The 24,762-nt window shown below is 43.4% G+C and overlaps 15 pseudogenes; all 15 read right to left on the minus strand.

Annotated features, from left to right (window-relative positions):
• Positions 1-19: 19 nt before the first annotated feature.
• LOC130287294 (U2 spliceosomal RNA) lies at positions 20-283 on the minus strand (annotated as a pseudogene).
• Positions 284-1,762: 1,479 nt separating this feature from the next.
• On the minus strand, positions 1,763-2,026 carry LOC130287295 (U2 spliceosomal RNA; annotated as a pseudogene).
• A 1,475-nt stretch (positions 2,027-3,501) lies between these two features.
• LOC130287296 (U2 spliceosomal RNA) lies at positions 3,502-3,765 on the minus strand (annotated as a pseudogene).
• A 1,479-nt stretch (positions 3,766-5,244) lies between these two features.
• LOC130287297 (U2 spliceosomal RNA) lies at positions 5,245-5,508 on the minus strand (annotated as a pseudogene).
• A 1,473-nt stretch (positions 5,509-6,981) lies between these two features.
• LOC130287298 (U2 spliceosomal RNA) lies at positions 6,982-7,245 on the minus strand (annotated as a pseudogene).
• A 1,494-nt stretch (positions 7,246-8,739) lies between these two features.
• On the minus strand, positions 8,740-9,003 carry LOC130287300 (U2 spliceosomal RNA; annotated as a pseudogene).
• Positions 9,004-10,482: 1,479 nt separating this feature from the next.
• On the minus strand, positions 10,483-10,746 carry LOC130287302 (U2 spliceosomal RNA; annotated as a pseudogene).
• A 1,479-nt stretch (positions 10,747-12,225) lies between these two features.
• On the minus strand, positions 12,226-12,489 carry LOC130287303 (U2 spliceosomal RNA; annotated as a pseudogene).
• A 1,479-nt stretch (positions 12,490-13,968) lies between these two features.
• On the minus strand, positions 13,969-14,232 carry LOC130287304 (U2 spliceosomal RNA; annotated as a pseudogene).
• A 1,479-nt stretch (positions 14,233-15,711) lies between these two features.
• On the minus strand, positions 15,712-15,975 carry LOC130287305 (U2 spliceosomal RNA; annotated as a pseudogene).
• Positions 15,976-17,459: 1,484 nt separating this feature from the next.
• LOC130287306 (U2 spliceosomal RNA) lies at positions 17,460-17,723 on the minus strand (annotated as a pseudogene).
• A 1,474-nt stretch (positions 17,724-19,197) lies between these two features.
• Positions 19,198-19,461, minus strand: LOC130286004 (U2 spliceosomal RNA; annotated as a pseudogene).
• Positions 19,462-20,928: 1,467 nt separating this feature from the next.
• Positions 20,929-21,192, minus strand: LOC130287307 (U2 spliceosomal RNA; annotated as a pseudogene).
• A 1,488-nt stretch (positions 21,193-22,680) lies between these two features.
• LOC130287308 (U2 spliceosomal RNA) lies at positions 22,681-22,944 on the minus strand (annotated as a pseudogene).
• A 1,488-nt stretch (positions 22,945-24,432) lies between these two features.
• Positions 24,433-24,696, minus strand: LOC130288468 (U2 spliceosomal RNA; annotated as a pseudogene).
• Between the last annotated feature and the right edge of the window lie 66 nt (positions 24,697-24,762).

Raw genomic sequence — 24,762 nt, forward strand, 5'->3', positions numbered from 1 at the left:
CTTGTTTAACACTGGAATGGGGTGGTGCACTGTTCACTACCCGAAGATACTGCCACATCGGGTCAATGCATAGGGCGACAGAAGCAAGCTTCCAAATCAGCTCCCTTTCTCAAAAATCCATTTAATTTATGGTCCCCAGATAGGGAACGTATGTATCAGTATGTGCTCACAAGTCACCCAAGTGCAAGTATTCACACAAAAAAAAACGTGCCTCAGGATGCGATCTGTCGCAAGATCCTTTCTTTTTTTACACTTGATCTAAGCCAAAAGGCCTAGAGGGGATAACCGGGAAAGGGGTGGACCCAACCATGTCCCCTTCATGAGCACTCACATTACTCATAGGAATGGAAGGAAGGCTGGCAGCCAACCAGCCTCCCATACACTTTCTGGGTGGGTGGCAGTCAGCCACCCATACATACATACAGCACAGGCTAAACCCACATCATCACTTAAAAAAAGGACAGGCGACCATTGCACTCTGATGGAGCATTTAGCAATGCAATCCATAGCCTGGCTTTTGCCTGAACCCCCATCACTCCTCCTCTTGCATATAAGACAATATTTCAGATCTGCATATGAAAACAACACGCCTACCTTTGTTGCACATAGCTGCCTGCCTGTCTCTAGTTACCCCACTGGCTGTAGCTGCGTCCCTTCCGACATGGAATAACACCAACTGTAACGATAAACTGAAAATTAACAGTATAAACCTGCATCATTTTGGACTCTGGTATTTGCTGAATCCGGGTGACCTGACAATCGATGGTGGTGCCGCTGGTGATTCTGGCCTTCTTGGAATCTGTTGGGCCTATGTGTTAGCTCACACATCACTTGGGTATCCATGGTAACTACCACAACATGGTCATCTGCAGTTTACATCTAGCCCGTGGCATTGAATGGCATTTTAAAAGTGCTAAGGGTCCTGGTGCAATAATCCTCCCATGAGGATCAGCCTCAACGGCTTTGTAGATTGCACTCATGTCAGCAACTCCATATACATTTTTTTTTCTTCATGCTTCTTTCTTCATCCTTTTTTCTTTCTGTCATTCAGACTTTCATTCATTCGATCTCTCTCACTCACTTGCTTTAACTCATTTGTTCTCACTCACTCACTCACTCACTCAATCACTCACTCACTCATTCACTCTCACTCACTCTCACTCTCTCACTCACTCGCTCACTAAGTCAGTCTCTCTCTCTCTCTCTCTTTTTCTTTTTATATATATTTTTTTCCGTCTTCTTCTTCTTCTTCTTCTTCTTCTTCTTCTTCAGACCCTGTCATAGCACTAATGCCTTTCCAATACCACCAGCAGATGGAGACACTCCATTGCAACATTGGTTGTGAGCAGCAGTTTCTAAAAACAAATGCCTCATGGCGGATTTCCCATCCATCAATGGATGGTAAATTTTGTTTTTATCATTCACTGACCACAGAAACCAATGCATGGTCAAGCAACAGCAATGACACACCCTTGTGTATAGGCATGAGACCCTCATGTCATTTAACAGGATTCAGCACCACCCACAAGACAGCTACCTGTCATGTCATGTCAAACCTGCACAGGTGTGCTAGATTATTATTATTTAGTTTTATTTTATTTTTTTACACCAATCAGTGTGCAAACATGGTCATTAAAACGCTAAATGAATAGACGTTCATAAACCAGTCAGTGCAACTCATCATTTTGGTCTCCAATTCTCAAACTCAAATTCTCACCCACGGAGGATTAAATGAGAATCTTTCTTGTTTAACACTGGAATGGGGTGGTGCACTGTTCACTACCCGAAGATACTGCCACATCGGGTCAATGCATAGGGCGACAGAAGCAAGCTTCCAAATCAGCTCCCTTTCTCAAAAATCCATTTAATTTATGGTCCCCAGATAGGGAACGTATGTATCAGTATGTGCTCACAAGTCACCCAAGTGCAAGTATTCACACAAAAAAAAACGTGCCTCAGGATGCGATCTGTCGCAAGATCCTTTCTTTTTTTACACTTGATCTAAGCCAAAAGGCCTAGAGGGGATAACCGGGAAAGGGGTGGACCCAACCATGTCCCCTTCATGAGCACTCACATTACTCATAGGAATGGAAGGAAGGCTGGCAGCCAACCAGCCTCCCATACACTTTCTGGGTGGGTGGCAGTCAGCCACCCATACATACATACAGCACAGGCTAAACCCACATCATCACTTAAAAAAAGGACAGGCGACCATTGCACTCTGATGGAGCATTTAGCAATGCAATCCATAGCCTGGCTTTTGCCTGAACCCCCATCACTCCTCCTCTTGCATATAAGACAATATTTCAGATCTGCATATGAAAACAACACGCCTACCTTTGTTGCACATAGCTGCCTGCCTGTCTCTAGTTACCCCACTGGCTGTAGCTGCGTCCCTTCCGACATGGAATAACACCAACTGTAACGATAAACTGAAAATTAACAGTATAAACCTGCATCATTTTGGACTCTGGTATTTGCTGAATCCGGGTGACCTGACAATCGATGGTGGTGCCGCTGGTGATTCTGGCCTTCTTGGAATCTGTTGGGCCTATGTGTTAGCTCACACATCACTTGGGTATCCATGGTAACTACCACAACATGGTCATCTGCAGTTTACATCTAGCCCGTGGCATTGAATGGCATTTTAAAAGTGCTAAGGGTCCTGGTGCAATAATCCTCCCATGAGGATCAGCCTCAACGGCTTTGTAGATTGCACTCATGTCAGCAACTCCATATACATTTTTTTTTCTTCATGCTTCTTTCTTCATCCTTTTTTCTTTCTGTCATTCAGACTTTCATTCATTCGATCTCTCTCACTCACTTGCTTTAACTCATTTGTTCTCACTCACTCACTCACTCAATCACTCACTCACTCATTCACTCTCACTCACTCTCACTCTCTCACTCACTCGCTCACTAAGTCAGTCTCTCTCTCTCTCTCTCTTTTTCTTTTTATATATATTTTTTTCCGTCTTCTTCTTCTTCTTCTTCTTCTTCTTCTTCTTCAGACCCTGTCATAGCACTAATGCCTTTCCAATACCACCAGCAGATGGAGACACTCCATTGCAACATTGGTTGTGAGCAGCAGTTTCTAAAAACAAATGCCTCATGGCGGATTTCCCATCCATCAATGGATGGTAAATTTTGTTTTTATCATTCACTGACCACAGAAACCAATGCATGGTCAAGCAACAGCAATGACACACCCTTGTGTATAGGCATGAGACCCTCATGTCATTTAACAGGATTCAGCACCACCCACAAGACAGCTACCTGTCATGTCATGTCAAACCTGCACAGGTGTGCTAGATTATTATTATTTAGTTTTATTTTATTTTTTTACACCAATCAGTGTGCAAACATGGTCATTAAAACGCTAAATGAATAGACGTTCATAAACCAGTCAGTGCAACTCATCATTTTGGTCTCCAATTCTCAAACTCAAATTCTCACCCACGGAGGATTAAATGAGAATCTTTCTTGTTTAACACTGGAATGGGGTGGTGCACTGTTCACTACCCGAAGATACTGCCACATCGGGTCAATGCATAGGGCGACAGAAGCAAGCTTCCAAATCAGCTCCCTTTCTCAAAAATCCATTTAATTTATGGTCCCCAGATAGGGAACGTATGTATCAGTATGTGCTCACAAGTCACCCAAGTGCAAGTATTCACACAAAAAAAAACGTGCCTCAGGATGCGATCTGTCGCAAGATCCTTTCTTTTTTTACACTTGATCTAAGCCAAAAGGCCTAGAGGGGATAACCGGGAAAGGGGTGGACCCAACCATGTCCCCTTCATGAGCACTCACATTACTCATAGGAATGGAAGGAAGGCTGGCAGCCAACCAGCCTCCCATACACTTTCTGGGTGGGTGGCAGTCAGCCACCCATACATACATACAGCACAGGCTAAACCCACATCATCACTTAAAAAAAGGACAGGCGACCATTGCACTCTGATGGAGCATTTAGCAATGCAATCCATAGCCTGGCTTTTGCCTGAACCCCCATCACTCCTCCTCTTGCATATAAGACAATATTTCAGATCTGCATATGAAAACAACACGCCTACCTTTGTTGCACATAGCTGCCTGCCTGTCTCTAGTTACCCCACTGGCTGTAGCTGCGTCCCTTCCGACATGGAATAACACCAACTGTAACGATAAACTGAAAATTAACAGTATAAACCTGCATCATTTTGGACTCTGGTATTTGCTGAATCCGGGTGACCTGACAATCGATGGTGGTGCCGCTGGTGATTCTGGCCTTCTTGGAATCTGTTGGGCCTATGTGTTAGCTCACACATCACTTGGGTATCCATGGTAACTACCACAACATGGTCATCTGCAGTTTACATCTAGCCCGTGGCATTGAATGGCATTTTAAAAGTGCTAAGGGTCCTGGTGCAATAATCCTCCCATGAGGATCAGCCTCAACGGCTTTGTAGATTGCACTCATGTCAGCAACTCCATATACATTTTTTTTTCTTCATGCTTCTTTCTTCATCCTTTTTTCTTTCTGTCATTCAGACTTTCATTCATTCGATCTCTCTCACTCACTTGCTTTAACTCATTTGTTCTCACTCACTCACTCACTCACTCACTCAATCACTCACTCACTCATTCACTCTCACTCACTCTCACTCTCTCACTCACTCGCTCACTAAGTCAGTCTCTCTCTCTCTCTCTCTTTTTCTTTTTATATATATTTTTTTCCGTCTCTTCTTCTTCTTCTTCTTCTTCTTCTTCAGACCCTGTCATAGCACTAATGCCTTTCCAATACCACCAGCAGATGGAGACACTCCATTGCAACATTGGTTGTGAGCAGCAGTTTCTAAAAACAAATGCCTCATGGCGGATTTCCCATCCATCAATGGATGGTAAATTTTGTTTTTATCATTCACTGACCACAGAAACCAATGCATGGTCAAGCAACAGCAATGACACACCCTTGTGTATAGGCATGAGACCCTCATGTCATTTAACAGGATTCAGCACCACCCACAAGACAGCTACCTGTCATGTCATGTCAAACCTGCACAGGTGTGCTAGATTATTATTATTTAGTTTTATTTTATTTTTTTACACCAATCAGTGTGCAAACATGGTCATTAAAACGCTAAATGAATAGACGTTCATAAACCAGTCAGTGCAACTCATCATTTTGGTCTCCAATTCTCAAACTCAAATTCTCACCCACGGAGGATTAAATGAGAATCTTTCTTGTTTAACACTGGAATGGGGTGGTGCACTGTTCACTACCCGAAGATACTGCCACATCGGGTCAATGCATAGGGCGACAGAAGCAAGCTTCCAAATCAGCTCCCTTTCTCAAAAATCCATTTAATTTATGGTCCCCAGATAGGGAACGTATGTATCAGTATGTGCTCACAAGTCACCCAAGTGCAAGTATTCACACAAAAAAAAACGTGCCTCAGGATGCGATCTGTCGCAAGATCCTTTCTTTTTTTACACTTGATCTAAGCCAAAAGGCCTAGAGGGGATAACCGGGAAAGGGGTGGACCCAACCATGTCCCCTTCATGAGCACTCACATTACTCATAGGAATGGAAGGAAGGCTGGCAGCCAACCAGCCTCCCATACACTTTCTGGGTGGGTGGCAGTCAGCCACCCATACATACATACAGCACAGGCTAAACCCACATCATCACTTAAAAAAAGGACAGGCGACCATTGCACTCTGATGGAGCATTTAGCAATGCAATCCATAGCCTGGCTTTTGCCTGAACCCCCATCACTCCTCCTCTTGCATATAAGACAATATTTCAGATCTGCATATGAAAACAACACGCCTACCTTTGTTGCACATAGCTGCCTGCCTGTCTCTAGTTACCCCACTGGCTGTAGCTGCGTCCCTTCCGACATGGAATAACACCAACTGTAACGATAAACTGAAAATTAACAGTATAAACCTGCATCATTTTGGACTCTGGTATTTGCTGAATCCGGGTGACCTGACAATCGATGGTGGTGCCGCTGGTGATTCTGGCCTTCTTGGAATCTGTTGGGCCTATGTGTTAGCTCACACATCACTTGGGTATCCATGGTAACTACCACAACATGGTCATCTGCAGTTTACATCTAGCCCGTGGCATTGAATGGCATTTTAAAAGTGCTAAGGGTCCTGGTGCAATAATCCTCCCATGAGGATCAGCCTCAACGGCTTTGTAGATTGCACTCATGTCAGCAACTCCATATACATTTTTTTTTCTTCATGCTTCTTTCTTCATCCTTTTTTCTTTCTGTCATTCAGACTTTCATTCATTCGATCTCTCTCACTCACTTGCTTTAACTCATTTGTTCTCACTCACTCACTCACTCACTCAATCACTCACTCACTCATTCACTCTCACTCACTCTCACTCTCTCACTCACTCGCTCACTAAGTCAGTCTCTCTCTCTCTCTCTCTTTTTCTTTTTATATATATTTTTTTCCGTCTTCTTCTTCTTCTTCTTCTTCTTCTTCAGACCCTGTCATAGCACTAATGCCTTTCCAATACCACCAGCAGATGGAGACACTCCATTGCAACATTGGTTGTGAGCAGCAGTTTCTAAAAACAAATGCCTCATGGCGGATTTCCCATCCATCAATGGATGGTAAATTTTGTTTTTATCATTCACTGACCACAGAAACCAATGCATGGTCAAGCAACAGCAATGACACACCCTTGTGTATAGGCATGAGACCCTCATGTCATTTAACAGGATTCAGCACCACCCACAAGACAGCTACCTGTCATGTCATGTCAAACCTGCACAGGTGTGCTAGATTATTATTATTTAGTTTTATTTTATTTTTTTACACCAATCAGTGTGCAAACATGGTCATTAAAACGCTAAATGAATAGACGTTCATAAACCAGTCAGTGCAACTCATCATTTTGGTCTCCAATTCTCAAACTCAAATTCTCACCCACGGAGGATTAAATGAGAATCTTTCTTGTTTAACACTGGAATGGGGTGGTGCACTGTTCACTACCCGAAGATACTGCCACATCGGGTCAATGCATAGGGCGACAGAAGCAAGCTTCCAAATCAGCTCCCTTTCTCAAAAATCCATTTAATTTATGGTCCCCAGATAGGGAACGTATGTATCAGTATGTGCTCACAAGTCACCCAAGTGCAAGTATTCACACAAAAAAAAACGTGCCTCAGGATGCGATCTGTCGCAAGATCCTTTCTTTTTTTACACTTGATCTAAGCCAAAAGGCCTAGAGGGGATAACCGGGAAAGGGGTGGACCCAACCATGTCCCCTTCATGAGCACTCACATTACTCATAGGAATGGAAGGAAGGCTGGCAGCCAACCAGCCTCCCATACACTTTCTGGGTGGGTGGCAGTCAGCCACCCATACATACATACAGCACAGGCTAAACCCACATCATCACTTAAAAAAAGGACAGGCGACCATTGCACTCTGATGGAGCATTTAGCAATGCAATCCATAGCCTGGCTTTTGCCTGAACCCCCATCACTCCTCCTCTTGCATATAAGACAATATTTCAGATCTGCATATGAAAACAACACGCCTACCTTTGTTGCACATAGCTGCCTGCCTGTCTCTAGTTACCCCACTGGCTGTAGCTGCGTCCCTTCCGACATGGAATAACACCAACTGTAACGATAAACTGAAAATTAACAGTATAAACCTGCATCATTTTGGACTCTGGTATTTGCTGAATCCGGGTGACCTGACAATCGATGGTGGTGCCGCTGGTGATTCTGGCCTTCTTGGAATCTGTTGGGCCTATGTGTTAGCTCACACATCACTTGGGTATCCATGGTAACTACCACAACATGGTCATCTGCAGTTTACATCTAGCCCGTGGCATTGAATGGCATTTTAAAAGTGCTAAGGGTCCTGGTGCAATAATCCTCCCATGAGGATCAGCCTCAACGGCTTTGTAGATTGCACTCATGTCAGCAACTCCATATACATTTTTTTTTCTTCATGCTTCTTTCTTCATCCTTTTTTCTTTCTGTCATTCAGACTTTCATTCATTCGATCTCTCTCACTCACTTGCTTTAACTCATTTGTTCTCACTCACTCACTCACTCACTCAATCACTCACTCACTCATTCACTCTCACTCACTCTCACTCTCTCACTCACTCGCTCACTAAGTCAGTCTCTCTCTCTCTCTCTCTTTTTCTTTTTATATATATTTTTTTCCGTCTTCTTCTTCTTCTTCTTCTTCTTCTTCTTCTTCTTCTTCTTCTTCTTCAGACCCTGTCATAGCACTAATGCCTTTCCAATACCACCAGCAGATGGAGACACTCCATTGCAACATTGGTTGTGAGCAGCAGTTTCTAAAAACAAATGCCTCATGGCGGATTTCCCATCCATCAATGGATGGTAAATTTTGTTTTTATCATTCACTGACCACAGAAACCAATGCATGGTCAAGCAACAGCAATGACACACCCTTGTGTATAGGCATGAGACCCTCATGTCATTTAACAGGATTCAGCACCACCCACAAGACAGCTACCTGTCATGTCATGTCAAACCTGCACAGGTGTGCTAGATTATTATTATTTAGTTTTATTTTATTTTTTTACACCAATCAGTGTGCAAACATGGTCATTAAAACGCTAAATGAATAGACGTTCATAAACCAGTCAGTGCAACTCATCATTTTGGTCTCCAATTCTCAAACTCAAATTCTCACCCACGGAGGATTAAATGAGAATCTTTCTTGTTTAACACTGGAATGGGGTGGTGCACTGTTCACTACCCGAAGATACTGCCACATCGGGTCAATGCATAGGGCGACAGAAGCAAGCTTCCAAATCAGCTCCCTTTCTCAAAAATCCATTTAATTTATGGTCCCCAGATAGGGAACGTATGTATCAGTATGTGCTCACAAGTCACCCAAGTGCAAGTATTCACACAAAAAAAAACGTGCCTCAGGATGCGATCTGTCGCAAGATCCTTTCTTTTTTTACACTTGATCTAAGCCAAAAGGCCTAGAGGGGATAACCGGGAAAGGGGTGGACCCAACCATGTCCCCTTCATGAGCACTCACATTACTCATAGGAATGGAAGGAAGGCTGGCAGCCAACCAGCCTCCCATACACTTTCTGGGTGGGTGGCAGTCAGCCACCCATACATACATACAGCACAGGCTAAACCCACATCATCACTTAAAAAAAGGACAGGCGACCATTGCACTCTGATGGAGCATTTAGCAATGCAATCCATAGCCTGGCTTTTGCCTGAACCCCCATCACTCCTCCTCTTGCATATAAGACAATATTTCAGATCTGCATATGAAAACAACACGCCTACCTTTGTTGCACATAGCTGCCTGCCTGTCTCTAGTTACCCCACTGGCTGTAGCTGCGTCCCTTCCGACATGGAATAACACCAACTGTAACGATAAACTGAAAATTAACAGTATAAACCTGCATCATTTTGGACTCTGGTATTTGCTGAATCCGGGTGACCTGACAATCGATGGTGGTGCCGCTGGTGATTCTGGCCTTCTTGGAATCTGTTGGGCCTATGTGTTAGCTCACACATCACTTGGGTATCCATGGTAACTACCACAACATGGTCATCTGCAGTTTACATCTAGCCCGTGGCATTGAATGGCATTTTAAAAGTGCTAAGGGTCCTGGTGCAATAATCCTCCCATGAGGATCAGCCTCAACGGCTTTGTAGATTGCACTCATGTCAGCAACTCCATATACATTTTTTTTTCTTCATGCTTCTTTCTTCATCCTTTTTTCTTTCTGTCATTCAGACTTTCATTCATTCGATCTCTCTCACTCACTTGCTTTAACTCATTTGTTCTCACTCACTCACTCACTCACTCAATCACTCACTCACTCATTCACTCTCACTCACTCTCACTCTCTCACTCACTCGCTCACTAAGTCAGTCTCTCTCTCTCTCTCTCTTTTTCTTTTTATATATATTTTTTTCCGTCTTCTTCTTCTTCTTCTTCTTCTTCTTCTTCTTCAGACCCTGTCATAGCACTAATGCCTTTCCAATACCACCAGCAGATGGAGACACTCCATTGCAACATTGGTTGTGAGCAGCAGTTTCTAAAAACAAATGCCTCATGGCGGATTTCCCATCCATCAATGGATGGTAAATTTTGTTTTTATCATTCACTGACCACAGAAACCAATGCATGGTCAAGCAACAGCAATGACACACCCTTGTGTATAGGCATGAGACCCTCATGTCATTTAACAGGATTCAGCACCACCCACAAGACAGCTACCTGTCATGTCATGTCAAACCTGCACAGGTGTGCTAGATTATTATTATTTAGTTTTATTTTATTTTTTTACACCAATCAGTGTGCAAACATGGTCATTAAAACGCTAAATGAATAGACGTTCATAAACCAGTCAGTGCAACTCATCATTTTGGTCTCCAATTCTCAAACTCAAATTCTCACCCACGGAGGATTAAATGAGAATCTTTCTTGTTTAACACTGGAATGGGGTGGTGCACTGTTCACTACCCGAAGATACTGCCACATCGGGTCAATGCATAGGGCGACAGAAGCAAGCTTCCAAATCAGCTCCCTTTCTCAAAAATCCATTTAATTTATGGTCCCCAGATAGGGAACGTATGTATCAGTATGTGCTCACAAGTCACCCAAGTGCAAGTATTCACACAAAAAAAAACGTGCCTCAGGATGCGATCTGTCGCAAGATCCTTTCTTTTTTTACACTTGATCTAAGCCAAAAGGCCTAGAGGGGATAACCGGGAAAGGGGTGGACCCAACCATGTCCCCTTCATGAGCACTCACATTACTCATAGGAATGGAAGGAAGGCTGGCAGCCAACCAGCCTCCCATACACTTTCTGGGTGGGTGGCAGTCAGCCACCCATACATACATACAGCACAGGCTAAACCCACATCATCACTTAAAAAAAGGACAGGCGACCATTGCACTCTGATGGAGCATTTAGCAATGCAATCCATAGCCTGGCTTTTGCCTGAACCCCCATCACTCCTCCTCTTGCATATAAGACAATATTTCAGATCTGCATATGAAAACAACACGCCTACCTTTGTTGCACATAGCTGCCTGCCTGTCTCTAGTTACCCCACTGGCTGTAGCTGCGTCCCTTCCGACATGGAATAACACCAACTGTAACGATAAACTGAAAATTAACAGTATAAACCTGCATCATTTTGGACTCTGGTATTTGCTGAATCCGGGTGACCTGACAATCGATGGTGGTGCCGCTGGTGATTCTGGCCTTCTTGGAATCTGTTGGGCCTATGTGTTAGCTCACACATCACTTGGGTATCCATGGTAACTACCACAACATGGTCATCTGCAGTTTACATCTAGCCCGTGGCATTGAATGGCATTTTAAAAGTGCTAAGGGTCCTGGTGCAATAATCCTCCCATGAGGATCAGCCTCAACGGCTTTGTAGATTGCACTCATGTCAGCAACTCCATATACATTTTTTTTTCTTCATGCTTCTTTCTTCATCCTTTTTTCTTTCTGTCATTCAGACTTTCATTCATTCGATCTCTCTCACTCACTTGCTTTAACTCATTTGTTCTCACTCACTCACTCACTCACTCAATCACTCACTCACTCATTCACTCTCACTCACTCTCACTCTCTCACTCACTCGCTCACTAAGTCAGTCTCTCTCTCTCTCTCTCTTTTTCTTTTTATATATATTTTTTTCCGTCTTCTTCTTCTTCTTCTTCTTCTTCTTCTTCTTCAGACCCTGTCATAGCACTAATGCCTTTCCAATACCACCAGCAGATGGAGACACTCCATTGCAACATTGGTTGTGAGCAGCAGTTTCTAAAAACAAATGCCTCATGGCGGATTTCCCATCCATCAATGGATGGTAAATTTTGTTTTTATCATTCACTGACCACAGAAACCAATGCATGGTCAAGCAACAGCAATGACACACCCTTGTGTATAGGCATGAGACCCTCATGTCATTTAACAGGATTCAGCACCACCCACAAGACAGCTACCTGTCATGTCATGTCAAACCTGCACAGGTGTGCTAGATTATTATTATTTAGTTTTATTTTATTTTTTTACACCAATCAGTGTGCAAACATGGTCATTAAAACGCTAAATGAATAGACGTTCATAAACCAGTCAGTGCAACTCATCATTTTGGTCTCCAATTCTCAAACTCAAATTCTCACCCACGGAGGATTAAATGAGAATCTTTCTTGTTTAACACTGGAATGGGGTGGTGCACTGTTCACTACCCGAAGATACTGCCACATCGGGTCAATGCATAGGGCGACAGAAGCAAGCTTCCAAATCAGCTCCCTTTCTCAAAAATCCATTTAATTTATGGTCCCCAGATAGGGAACGTATGTATCAGTATGTGCTCACAAGTCACCCAAGTGCAAGTATTCACACAAAAAAAAACGTGCCTCAGGATGCGATCTGTCGCAAGATCCTTTCTTTTTTTACACTTGATCTAAGCCAAAAGGCCTAGAGGGGATAACCGGGAAAGGGGTGGACCCAACCATGTCCCCTTCATGAGCACTCACATTACTCATAGGAATGGAAGGAAGGCTGGCAGCCAACCAGCCTCCCATACACTTTCTGGGTGGGTGGCAGTCAGCCACCCATACATACATACAGCACAGGCTAAACCCACATCATCACTTAAAAAAAGGACAGGCGACCATTGCACTCTGATGGAGCATTTAGCAATGCAATCCATAGCCTGGCTTTTGCCTGAACCCCCATCACTCCTCCTCTTGCATATAAGACAATATTTCAGATCTGCATATGAAAACAACACGCCTACCTTTGTTGCACATAGCTGCCTGCCTGTCTCTAGTTACCCCACTGGCTGTAGCTGCGTCCCTTCCGACATGGAATAACACCAACTGTAACGATAAACTGAAAATTAACAGTATAAACCTGCATCATTTTGGACTCTGGTATTTGCTGAATCCGGGTGACCTGACAATCGATGGTGGTGCCGCTGGTGATTCTGGCCTTCTTGGAATCTGTTGGGCCTATGTGTTAGCTCACACATCACTTGGGTATCCATGGTAACTACCACAACATGGTCATCTGCAGTTTACATCTAGCCCGTGGCATTGAATGGCATTTTAAAAGTGCTAAGGGTCCTGGTGCAATAATCCTCCCATGAGGATCAGCCTCAACGGCTTTGTAGATTGCACTCATGTCAGCAACTCCATATACATTTTTTTTTCTTCATGCTTCTTTCTTCATCCTTTTTTCTTTCTGTCATTCAGACTTTCATTCATTCGATCTCTCTCACTCACTTGCTTTAACTCATTTGTTCTCACTCACTCACTCACTCACTCAATCACTCACTCACTCATTCACTCTCACTCACTCTCACTCTCTCACTCACTCGCTCACTAAGTCAGTCTCTCTCTCTCTCTCTCTTTTTCTTTTTATATATATTTTTTTCCGTCTTCTTCTTCTTCTTCTTCTTCTTCTTCTTCTTCAGACCCTGTCATAGCACTAATGCCTTTCCAATACCACCAGCAGATGGAGACACTCCATTGCAACATTGGTTGTGAGCAGCAGTTTCTAAAAACAAATGCCTCATGGCGGATTTCCCATCCATCAATGGATGGTAAATTTTGTTTTTATCATTCACTGACCACAGAAACCAATGCATGGTCAAGCAACAGCAATGACACACCCTTGTGTATAGGCATGAGACCCTCATGTCATTTAACAGGATTCAGCACCACCCACAAGACAGCTACCTGTCATGTCATGTCAAACCTGCACAGGTGTGCTAGATTATTATTATTTAGTTTTATTTTATTTTTTTACACCAATCAGTGTGCAAACATGGTCATTAAAACGCTAAATGAATAGACGTTCATAAACCAGTCAGTGCAACTCATCATTTTGGTCTCCAATTCTCAAACTCAAATTCTCACCCACGGAGGATTAAATGAGAATCTTTCTTGTTTAACACTGGAATGGGGTGGTGCACTGTTCACTACCCGAAGATACTGCCACATCGGGTCAATGCATAGGGCGACAGAAGCAAGCTTCCAAATCAGCTCCCTTTCTCAAAAATCCATTTAATTTATGGTCCCCAGATAGGGAACGTATGTATCAGTATGTGCTCACAAGTCACCCAAGTGCAAGTATTCACACAAAAAAAAACGTGCCTCAGGATGCGATCTGTCGCAAGATCCTTTCTTTTTTTACACTTGATCTAAGCCAAAAGGCCTAGAGGGGATAACCGGGAAAGGGGTGGACCCAACCATGTCCCCTTCATGAGCACTCACATTACTCATAGGAATGGAAGGAAGGCTGGCAGCCAACCAGCCTCCCATACACTTTCTGGGTGGGTGGCAGTCAGCCACCCATACATACATACAGCACAGGCTAAACCCACATCATCACTTAAAAAAAGGACAGGCGACCATTGCACTCTGATGGAGCATTTAGCAATGCAATCCATAGCCTGGCTTTTGCCTGAACCCCCATCACTCCTCCTCTTGCATATAAGACAATATTTCAGATCTGCATATGAAAACAACACGCCTACCTTTGTTGCACATAGCTGCCTGCCTGTCTCTAGTTACCCCACTGGCTGTAGCTGCGTCCCTTCCGACATGGAATAACACCAACTGTAACGATAAACTGAAAATTAACAGTATAAACCTGCATCATTTTGGACTCTGGTATTTGCTGAATCCGGGTGACCTGACAATCGATGGTGGTGCCGCTGGTGATTCTGGCCTTCTTGGAATCTGTTGGGCCTATGTGTTAGCTCACACATCACTTGGGTATCCATGGTAACTACCACAACATGGTCATCTGCAGTTTACATCTAGCCCGTGGCATTGAATGGCATTTTAAAAGTGCTAAGGGTCCTGGTGCAATAATCCTCCCATGAGGATCAGCCTCAACGGCTTTGTAGATTGCACTCATGTCAGCAACTCCATATACATTTTTTTTTCTTCATGCTTCTTTCTTCATCCTTTTTTCTTTCTGTCATTCAGACTTTCATTCATTCGATCTCTCTCACTCACTTGCTTTAACTCATTTGTTCTTCTCACTCACTCACTCACTCACTCAATCACTCACTCACTCATTCACTCTCACTCACTCTCACTCTCTCACTCACTCGCTCACTAAGTCAGTCTCTCTCTCTCTCTCTCTTTTTCTTTTTATATATATTTTTTTCCGTCTTCTTCTTCTTCTTCTTCTTCTTCTTCTTCAGACCCTGTCATAGCACTAATGCCTTTCCAATACCACCAGCAGATGGAGACACTCCATTGCAACATTGGTTGTGAGCAGCAGTTTCTAAAAACAAATGCCTCATGGCGGATTTCCCATCCATCAATGGATGGTAAATTTTGTTTTTATCATTCACTGACCACAGAAACCAATGCATGGTCAAGCAACAGCAATGACACACCCTTGTGTATAGGCATGAGACCCTCATGTCATTTAACAGGATTCAGCACCACCCACAAGACAGCTACCTGTCATGTCATGTCAAACCTGCACAGGTGTGCTAGATTATTATTATTTAGTTTTATTTTATTTTTTTACACCAATCAGTGTGCAAACATGGTCATTAAAACGCTAAATGAATAGACGTTCATAAACCAGTCAGTGCAACTCATCATTTTGGTCTCCAATTCTCAAACTCAAATTCTCACCCACGGAGGATTAAATGAGAATCTTTCTTGTTTAACACTGGAATGGGGTGGTGCACTGTTCACTACCCGAAGATACTGCCACATCGGGTCAATGCATAGGGCGACAGAAGCAAGCTTCCAAATCAGCTCCCTTTCTCAAAAATCCATTTAATTTATGGTCCCCAGATAGGGAACGTATGTATCAGTATGTGCTCACAAGTCACCCAAGTGCAAGTATTCACACAAAAAAAAACGTGCCTCAGGATGCGATCTGTCGCAAGATCCTTTCTTTTTTTACACTTGATCTAAGCCAAAAGGCCTAGAGGGGATAACCGGGAAAGGGGTGGACCCAACCATGTCCCCTTCATGAGCACTCACATTACTCATAGGAATGGAAGGAAGGCTGTGGCAGCCAACCAGCCTCCCATACACTTTCTGGGTGGGTGGCAGTCAGCCACCCATACATACATACAGCACAGGCTAAACCCACATCATCACTTAAAAAAAGGACAGGCGACCATTGCACTCTGATGGAGCATTTAGCAATGCAATCCATAGCCTGGCTTTTGCCTGAACCCCCATCACTCCTCCTCTTGCATATAAGACAATATTTCAGATCTGCATATGAAAACAACACGCCTACCTTTGTTGCACATAGCTGCCTGCCTGTCTCTAGTTACCCCACTGGCTGTAGCTGCGTCCCTTCCGACATGGAATAACACCAACTGTAACGATAAACTGAAAATTAACAGTATAAACCTGCATCATTTTGGACTCTGGTATTTGCTGAATCCGGGTGACCTGACAATCGATGGTGGTGCCGCTGGTGATTCTGGCCTTCTTGGAATCTGTTGGGCCTATGTGTTAGCTCACACATCACTTGGGTATCCATGGTAACTACCACAACATGGTCATCTGCAGTTTACATCTAGCCCGTGGCATTGAATGGCATTTTAAAAGTGCTAAGGGTCCTGGTGCAATAATCCTCCCATGAGGATCAGCCTCAACGGCTTTGTAGATTGCACTCATGTCAGCAACTCCATATACATTTTTTTTTCTTCATGCTTCTTTCTTCATCCTTTTTTCTTTCTGTCATTCAGACTTTCATTCATTCGATCTCTCTCACTCACTTGCTTTAACTCATTTGTTCTCACTCACTCACTCACTCACTCAATCACTCACTCACTCATTCACTCTCACTCACTCTCACTCTCTCACTCACTCGCTCACTAAGTCAGTCTCTCTCTCTCTCTCTCTTTTTCTTTTTATATATATTTTTTTCCGTCTTCTTCTTCTTCTTCTTCTTCTTCTTCTTCTTCTTCAGACCCTGTCATAGCACTAATGCCTTTCCAATACCACCAGCAGATGGAGACACTCCATTGCAACATTGGTTGTGAGCAGCAGTTTCTAAAAACAAATGCCTCATGGCGGATTTCCCATCCATCAATGGATGGTAAATTTTGTTTTTATCATTCACTGACCACAGAAACCAATGCATGGTCAAGCAACAGCAATGACACACCCTTGTGTATAGGCATGAGACCCTCATGTCATTTAACAGGATTCAGCACCACCCACAAGACAGCTACCTGTCATGTCATGTCAAACCTGCACAGGTGTGCTAGATTATTATTATTTAGTTTTATTTTATTTTTTTACACCAATCAGTGTGCAAACATGGTCATTAAAACGCTAAATGAATAGACGTTCATAAACCAGTCAGTGCAACTCATCATTTTGGTCTCCAATTCTCAAACTCAAATTCTCACCCACGGAGGATTAAATGAGAATCTTTCTTGTTTAACACTGGAATGGGGTGGTGCACTGTTCACTACCCGAAGATACTGCCACATCGGGTCAATGCATAGGGCGACAGAAGCAAGCTTCCAAATCAGCTCCCTTTCTCAAAAATCCATTTAATTTATGGTCCCCAGATAGGGAACGTATGTATCAGTATGTGCTCACAAGTCACCCAAGTGCAAGTATTCACACAAAAAAAAACGTGCCTCAGGATGCGATCTGTCGCAAGATCCTTTCTTTTTTTACACTTGATCTAAGCCAAAAGGCCTAGAGGGGATAACCGGGAAAGGGGTGGACCCAACCATGTCCCCTTCATGAGCACTCACATTACTCATAGGAATGGAAGGAAGGCTGGCAGCCAACCAGCCTCCCATACACTTTCTGGGTGGGTGGCAGTCAGCCACCCATACATACATACAGCACAGGCTAAACCCACATCATCACTTAAAAAAAGGACAGGCGACCATTGCACTCTGATGGAGCATTTAGCAATGCAATCCATAGCCTGGCTTTTGCCTGAACCCCCATCACTCCTCCTCTTGCATATAAGACAATATTTCAGATCTGCATATGAAAACAACACGCCTACCTTTGTTGCACATAGCTGCCTGCCTGTCTCTAGTTACCCCACTGGCTGTAGCTGCGTCCCTTCCGACATGGAATAACACCAACTGTAACGATAAACTGAAAATTAACAGTATAAACCTGCATCATTTTGGACTCTGGTATTTGCTGAATCCGGGTGACCTGACAATCGATGGTGGTGCCGCTGGTGATTCTGGCCTTCTTGGAATCTGTTGGGCCTATGTGTTAGCTCACACATCACTTGGGTATCCATGGTAACTACCACAACATGGTCATCTGCAGTTTACATCTAGCCCGTGGCATTGAATGGCATTTTAAAAGTGCTAAGGGTCCTGGTGCAATAATCCTCCCATGAGGATCAGCCTCAACGGCTTTGTAGATTGCACTCATGTCAGCAACTCCATATACATTTTTTTTTCTTCATGCTTCTTTCTTCATCCTTTTTTCTTTCTGTCATTCAGACTTTCATTCATTCGATCTCTCTCACTCACTTGCTTTAACTCATTTGTTCTCACTCACTCACTCACTCACTCACTCAATCACTCACTCACTCATTCACTCTCACTCACTCTCACTCTCTCACTCACTCGCTCACTAAGTCAGTCTCTCTCTCTCTCTCTCTTTTTCTTTTTATATATATTTTTTTCCGTCTTCTTCTTCTTCTTCTTCTTCTTCAGACCCTGTCATAGCACTAATGCCTTTCCAATACCACCAGCAGATGGAGACACTCCATTGCAACATTGGTTGTGAGCAGCAGTTTCTAAAAACAAATGCCTCATGGCGGATTTCCCATCCATCAATGGATGGTAAATTTTGTTTTTATCATTCACTGACCACAGAAACCAATGCATGGTCAAGCAACAGCAATGACACACCCTTGTGTATAGGCATGAGACCCTCATGTCATTTAACAGGATTCAGCACCACCCACAAGACAGCTACCTGTCATGTCATGTCAAACCTGCACAGGTGTGCTAGATTATTATTATTTAGTTTTATTTTATTTTTTTACACCAATCAGTGTGCAAACATGGTCATTAAAACGCTAAATGAATAGACGTTCATAAACCAGTCAGTGCAACTCATCATTTTGGTCTCCAATTCTCAAACTCAAATTCTCACCCACGGAGGATTAAATGAGAATCTTTCTTGTTTAACACTGGAATGGGGTGGTGCACTGTTCACTACCCGAAGATACTGCCACATCGGGTCAATGCATAGGGCGACAGAAGCAAGCTTCCAAATCAGCTCCCTTTCTCAAAAATCCATTTAATTTATGGTCCCCAGATAGGGAACGTATGTATCAGTATGTGCTCACAAGTCACCCAAGTGCAAGTATTCACACAAAAAAAAACGTGCCTCAGGATGCGATCTGTCGCAAGATCCTTTCTTTTTTTACACTTGATCTAAGCCAAAAGGCCTAGAAGGGATAACCGGGAAAGGGGTGGACCCAACCATGTCCCCTTCATGAGCACTCACATTACTCATAGGAATGGAAGGAAGGCTGGCAGCCAACCAGCCTCCCATACACTTTCTGGGTGGGTGGCAGTCAGCCACCCATACATACATACAGCACAGGCTAAACCCACATCATCACTTAAAAAAAGGACAGGCGACCATTGCACTCTGATGGAGCATTTAGCAATGCAATCCATAGCCTGGCTTTTGCCTGAACCCCCATCACTCCTCCTCTTGCATATAAGACAATATTTCAGATCTGCATATGAAAACAACACGCCTACCTTTGTTGCACATAGCTGCCTGCCTGTCTCTAGTTACCCCACTGGCTGTAGCTGCGTCCCTTCCGACATGGAATAACACCAACTGTAACGATAAACTGAAAATTAACAGTATAAACCTGCATCATTTTGGACTCTGGTATTTGCTGAATCCGGGTGACCTGACAATCGATGGTGGTGCCGCTGGTGATTCTGGCCTTCTTGGAATCTGTTGGGCCTATGTGTTAGCTCACACATCACTTGGGTATCCATGGTAACTACCACAACATGGTCATCTGCAGTTTACATCTAGCCCGTGGCATTGAATGGCATTTTAAAAGTGCTAAGGGTCCTGGTGCAATAATCCTCCCATGAGGATCAGCCTCAACGGCTTTGTAGATTGCACTCATGTCAGCAACTCCATATACATTTTTTTTTCTTCATGCTTCTTTCTTCATCCTTTTTTCTTTCTGTCATTCAGACTTTCATTCATTCGATCTCTCTCACTCACTTGCTTTAACTCATTTGTTCTCACTCACTCACTCACTCAATCACTCACTCACTCATTCACTCTCACTCACTCTCACTCTCTCACTCACTCGCTCACTAAGTCAGTCTCTCTCTCTCTCTCTTTTTCTTTTTATATATATTTTTTTCCGTCTTCTTCTTCTTCTTCTTCTTCTTCTTCAGACCCTGTCATAGCACTAATGCCTTTCCAATACCACCAGCAGATGGAGACACTCCATTGCAACATTGGTTGTGAGCAGCAGTTTCTAAAAACAAATGCCTCATGGCGGATTTCCCATCCATCAATGGATGGTAAATTTTGTTTTTATCATTCACTGACCACAGAAACCAATGCATGGTCAAGCAACAGCAATGACACACCCTTGTGTATAGGCATGAGACCCTCATGTCATTTAACAGGATTCAGCACCACCCACAAGACAGCTACCTGTCATGTCATGTCAAACCTGCACAGGTGTGCTAGATTATTATTATTTAGTTTTATTTTATTTTTTTACACCAATCAGTGTGCAAACATGGTCATTAAAACGCTAAATGAATAGACGTTCATAAACCAGTCAGTGCAACTCATCATTTTGGTCTCCAATTCTCAAACTCAAATTCTCACCCACGGAGGATTAAATGAGAATCTTTCTTGTTTAACACTGGAATGGGGTGGTGCACTGTTCACTACCCGAAGATACTGCCACATCGGGTCAATGCATAGGGCGACAGAAGCAAGCTTCCAAATCAGCTCCCTTTCTCAAAAATCCATTTAATTTATGGTCCCCAGATAGGGAACGTATGTATCAGTATGTGCTCACAAGTCACCCAAGTGCAAGTATTCACACAAAAAAAAACGTGCCTCAGGATGCGATCTGTCGCAAGATCCTTTCTTTTTTTACACTTGATCTAAGCCAAAAGGCCTAGAGGGGATAACCGGGAAAGGGGTGGACCCAACCATGTCCCCTTCATGAGCACTCACATTACTCATAGGAATGGAAGGAAGGCTGGCAGCCAACCAGCCTCCCATACACTTTCTGGGTGGGTGGCAGTCAGCCACCCATACATACATACAGCACAGGCTAAACCCACATCATCACTTAAAAAAAGGACAGGCGACCATTGCACTCTGATGGAGCATTTAGCAATGCAATCCATAGCCTGGCTTTTGCCTGAACCCCCATCACTCCTCCTCTTGCATATAAGACAATATTTCAGATCTGCATATGAAAACAACACGCCTACCTTTGTTGCACATAGCTGCCTGCCTGTCTCTAGTTACCCCACTGGCTGTAGCTGCGTCCCTTCCGACATGGAATAACACCAACTGTAACGATAAACTGAAAATTAACAGTATAAACCTGCATCATTTTGGACTCTGGTATTTGCTGAATCCGGGTGACCTGACAATCGATGGTGGTGCCGCTGGTGATTCTGGCCTTCTTGGAATCTGTTGGGCCTATGTGTTAGCTCACACATCACTTGGGTATCCATGGTAACTACCACAACATGGTCATCTGCAGTTTACATCTAGCCCGTGGCATTGAATGGCATTTTAAAAGTGCTAAGGGTCCTGGTGCAATAATCCTCCCATGAGGATCAGCCTCAACGGCTTTGTAGATTGCACTCATGTCAGCAACTCCATATACATTTTTTTTTCTTCATGCTTCTTTCTTCATCCTTTTTTCTTTCTGTCATTCAGACTTTCATTCATTCGATCTCTCTCACTCACTTGCTTTAACTCATTTGTTCTCACTCACTCACTCACTCACTCACTCACTCACTCAATCACTCACTCACTCATTCACTCTCACTCACTCTCACTCTCTCACTCACTCGCTCACTAAGTCAGTCTCTCTCTCTCTCTCTCTTTTTCTTTTTATATATATTTTTTTCCGTCTTCTTCTTCTTCTTCTTCTTCTTCTTCTTCAGACCCTGTCATAGCACTAATGCCTTTCCAATACCACCAGCAGATGGAGACACTCCATTGCAACATTGGTTGTGAGCAGCAGTTTCTAAAAACAAATGCCTCATGGCGGATTTCCCATCCATCAATGGATGGTAAATTTTGTTTTTATCATTCACTGACCACAGAAACCAATGCATGGTCAAGCAACAGCAATGACACACCCTTGTGTATAGGCATGAGACCCTCATGTCATTTAACAGGATTCAGCACCACCCACAAGACAGCTACCTGTCATGTCATGTCAAACCTGCACAGGTGTGCTAGATTATTATTATTTAGTTTTATTTTATTTTTTTACACCAATCAGTGTGCAAACATGGTCATTAAAACGCTAAATGAATAGACGTTCATAAACCAGTCAGTGCAACTCATCATTTTGGTCTCCAATTCTCAAACTCAAATTCTCACCCACGGAGGATTAAATGAGAATCTTTCTTGTTTAACACTGGAATGGGGTGGTGCACTGTTCACTACCCGAAGATACTGCCACATCGGGTCAATGCATAGGGCGACAGAAGCAAGCTTCCAAATCAGCTCCCTTTCTCAAAAATCCATTTAATTTATGGTCCCCAGATAGGGAACGTATGTATCAGTATGTGCTCACAAGTCACCCAAGTGCAAGTATTCACACAAAAAAAAACGTGCCTCAGGATGCGATCTGTCGCAAGATCCTTTCTTTTTTTACACTTGATCTAAGCCAAAAGGCCTAGAGGGGATAACCGGGAAAGGGGTGGACCCAACCATGTCCCCTTCATGAGCACTCACATTACTCATAGGAATGGAAGGAAGGCTGGCAGCCAACCAGCCTCCCATACACTTTCTGGGTGGGTGGCAGTCAGCCACCCATACATACATACAGCACAGGCTAAACCCACATCATCACTTAAAAAAAGGACAGGCGACCATTGCACTCTGATGGAGCATTTAGCAATGCAATCCATAGCCTGGCTTTTGCCTGAACCCCCATCACTCCTCCTCTTGCATATAAGACAATATTTCAGATCTGCATATGAAAACAACACGCCTACCTTTGTTGCACATAGCTGCCTGCCTGTCTCTAGTTACCCCACTGGCTGTAGCTGCGTCCCTTCCGACATGGAATAACACCAACTGTAACGATAAACTGAAAATTAACAGTATAAACCTGCATCATTTTGGACTCTGGTATTTGCTGAATCCGGGTGACCTGACAATCGATGGTGGTGCCGCTGGTGATTCTGGCCTTCTTGGAATCTGTTGGGCCTATGTGTTAGCTCACACATCACTTGGGTATCCATGGTAACTACCACAACATGGTCATCTGCAGTTTACATCTAGCCCGTGGCATTGAATGGCATTTTAAAAGTGCTAAGGGTCCTGGTGCAATAATCCTCCCATGAGGATCAGCCTCAACGGCTTTGTAGATTGCACTCATGTCAGCAACTCCATATACATTTTTTTTTCTTCATGCTTCTTTCTTCATCCTTTTTTCTTTCTGTCATTCAGACTTTCATTCATTCGATCTCTCTCACTCACTTGCTTTAACTCATTTGTTCTCACTCACTCACTCACTCACTCAATCACTCACTCACTCATTCACTCTCACTCACTCTCACTCTCTCACTCACTCGCTCACTAAGTCAGTCTCTCTCTCTCTCTCTCTTTTTCTTTTTATATATATTTTTTTCCGTCTTCTTCTTCTTCTTCTTCTTCTTCTTCTTCTTCTTCTTCTTCAGACCCTGTCATAGCACTAATGCCTTTCCAATACCACCAGCAGATGGAGACACTCCATTGCAACATTGGTTGTGAGCAGCAGTTTCTAAAAACAAATGCCTCATGGCGGATTTCCCATCCATCAATGGATGGTAAATTTTGTTTTTATCATTCACTGACCACAGAAACCAATGCATGGTCAAGCAACAGCAATGACACACCCTTGTGTATAGGCATGAGACCCTCATGTCATTTAACAGGATTCAGCACCACCCACAAGACAGCTACCTGTCATGTCATGTCAAACCTGCACAGGTGTGCTAGATTATTATTATTTAGTTTTATTTTATTTTTTTACACCAATCAGTGTGCAAACATGGTCATTAAAACGCTAAATGAATAGACGTTCATAAACCAGTCAGTGCAACTCATCATTTTGGTCTCCAATTCTCAAACTCAAATTCTCACCCACGGAGGATTAAATGAGAATCTTTCTTGTTTAACACTGGAATGGGGTGGTGCACTGTTCACTACCCGAAGATATTGCCACATCGGGTCAATGCATAGGGCGACAGAAGCAAGCTTCCAAATCAGCTCCCTTTCTCAAAAATCCATTTAATTTATGGTCCCCAGATAGGGAACGTATGTATCAGTATGTGCTCACAAGTCACCCAAGTGCAAGTATTCACACAAAAAAAAACGTGCCTCAGGATGCGATCTGTCGCAAGATCCTTTCTTTTTTTACACTTGATCTAAGCCAAAAGGCCTAGAGGGGATAACCGGGAAAGGGGTGGACCCAACCATGTCCCCTTCATGAGCACTCACATTACTCATAGGAATGGA

The sequence above is a fragment of the Hyla sarda genome, chromosome 8 (assembly GCF_029499605.1).
Source record: "Hyla sarda isolate aHylSar1 chromosome 8, aHylSar1.hap1, whole genome shotgun sequence".
Classification (NCBI taxonomy): Eukaryota; Metazoa; Chordata; class Amphibia; order Anura; family Hylidae; genus Hyla; species Hyla sarda.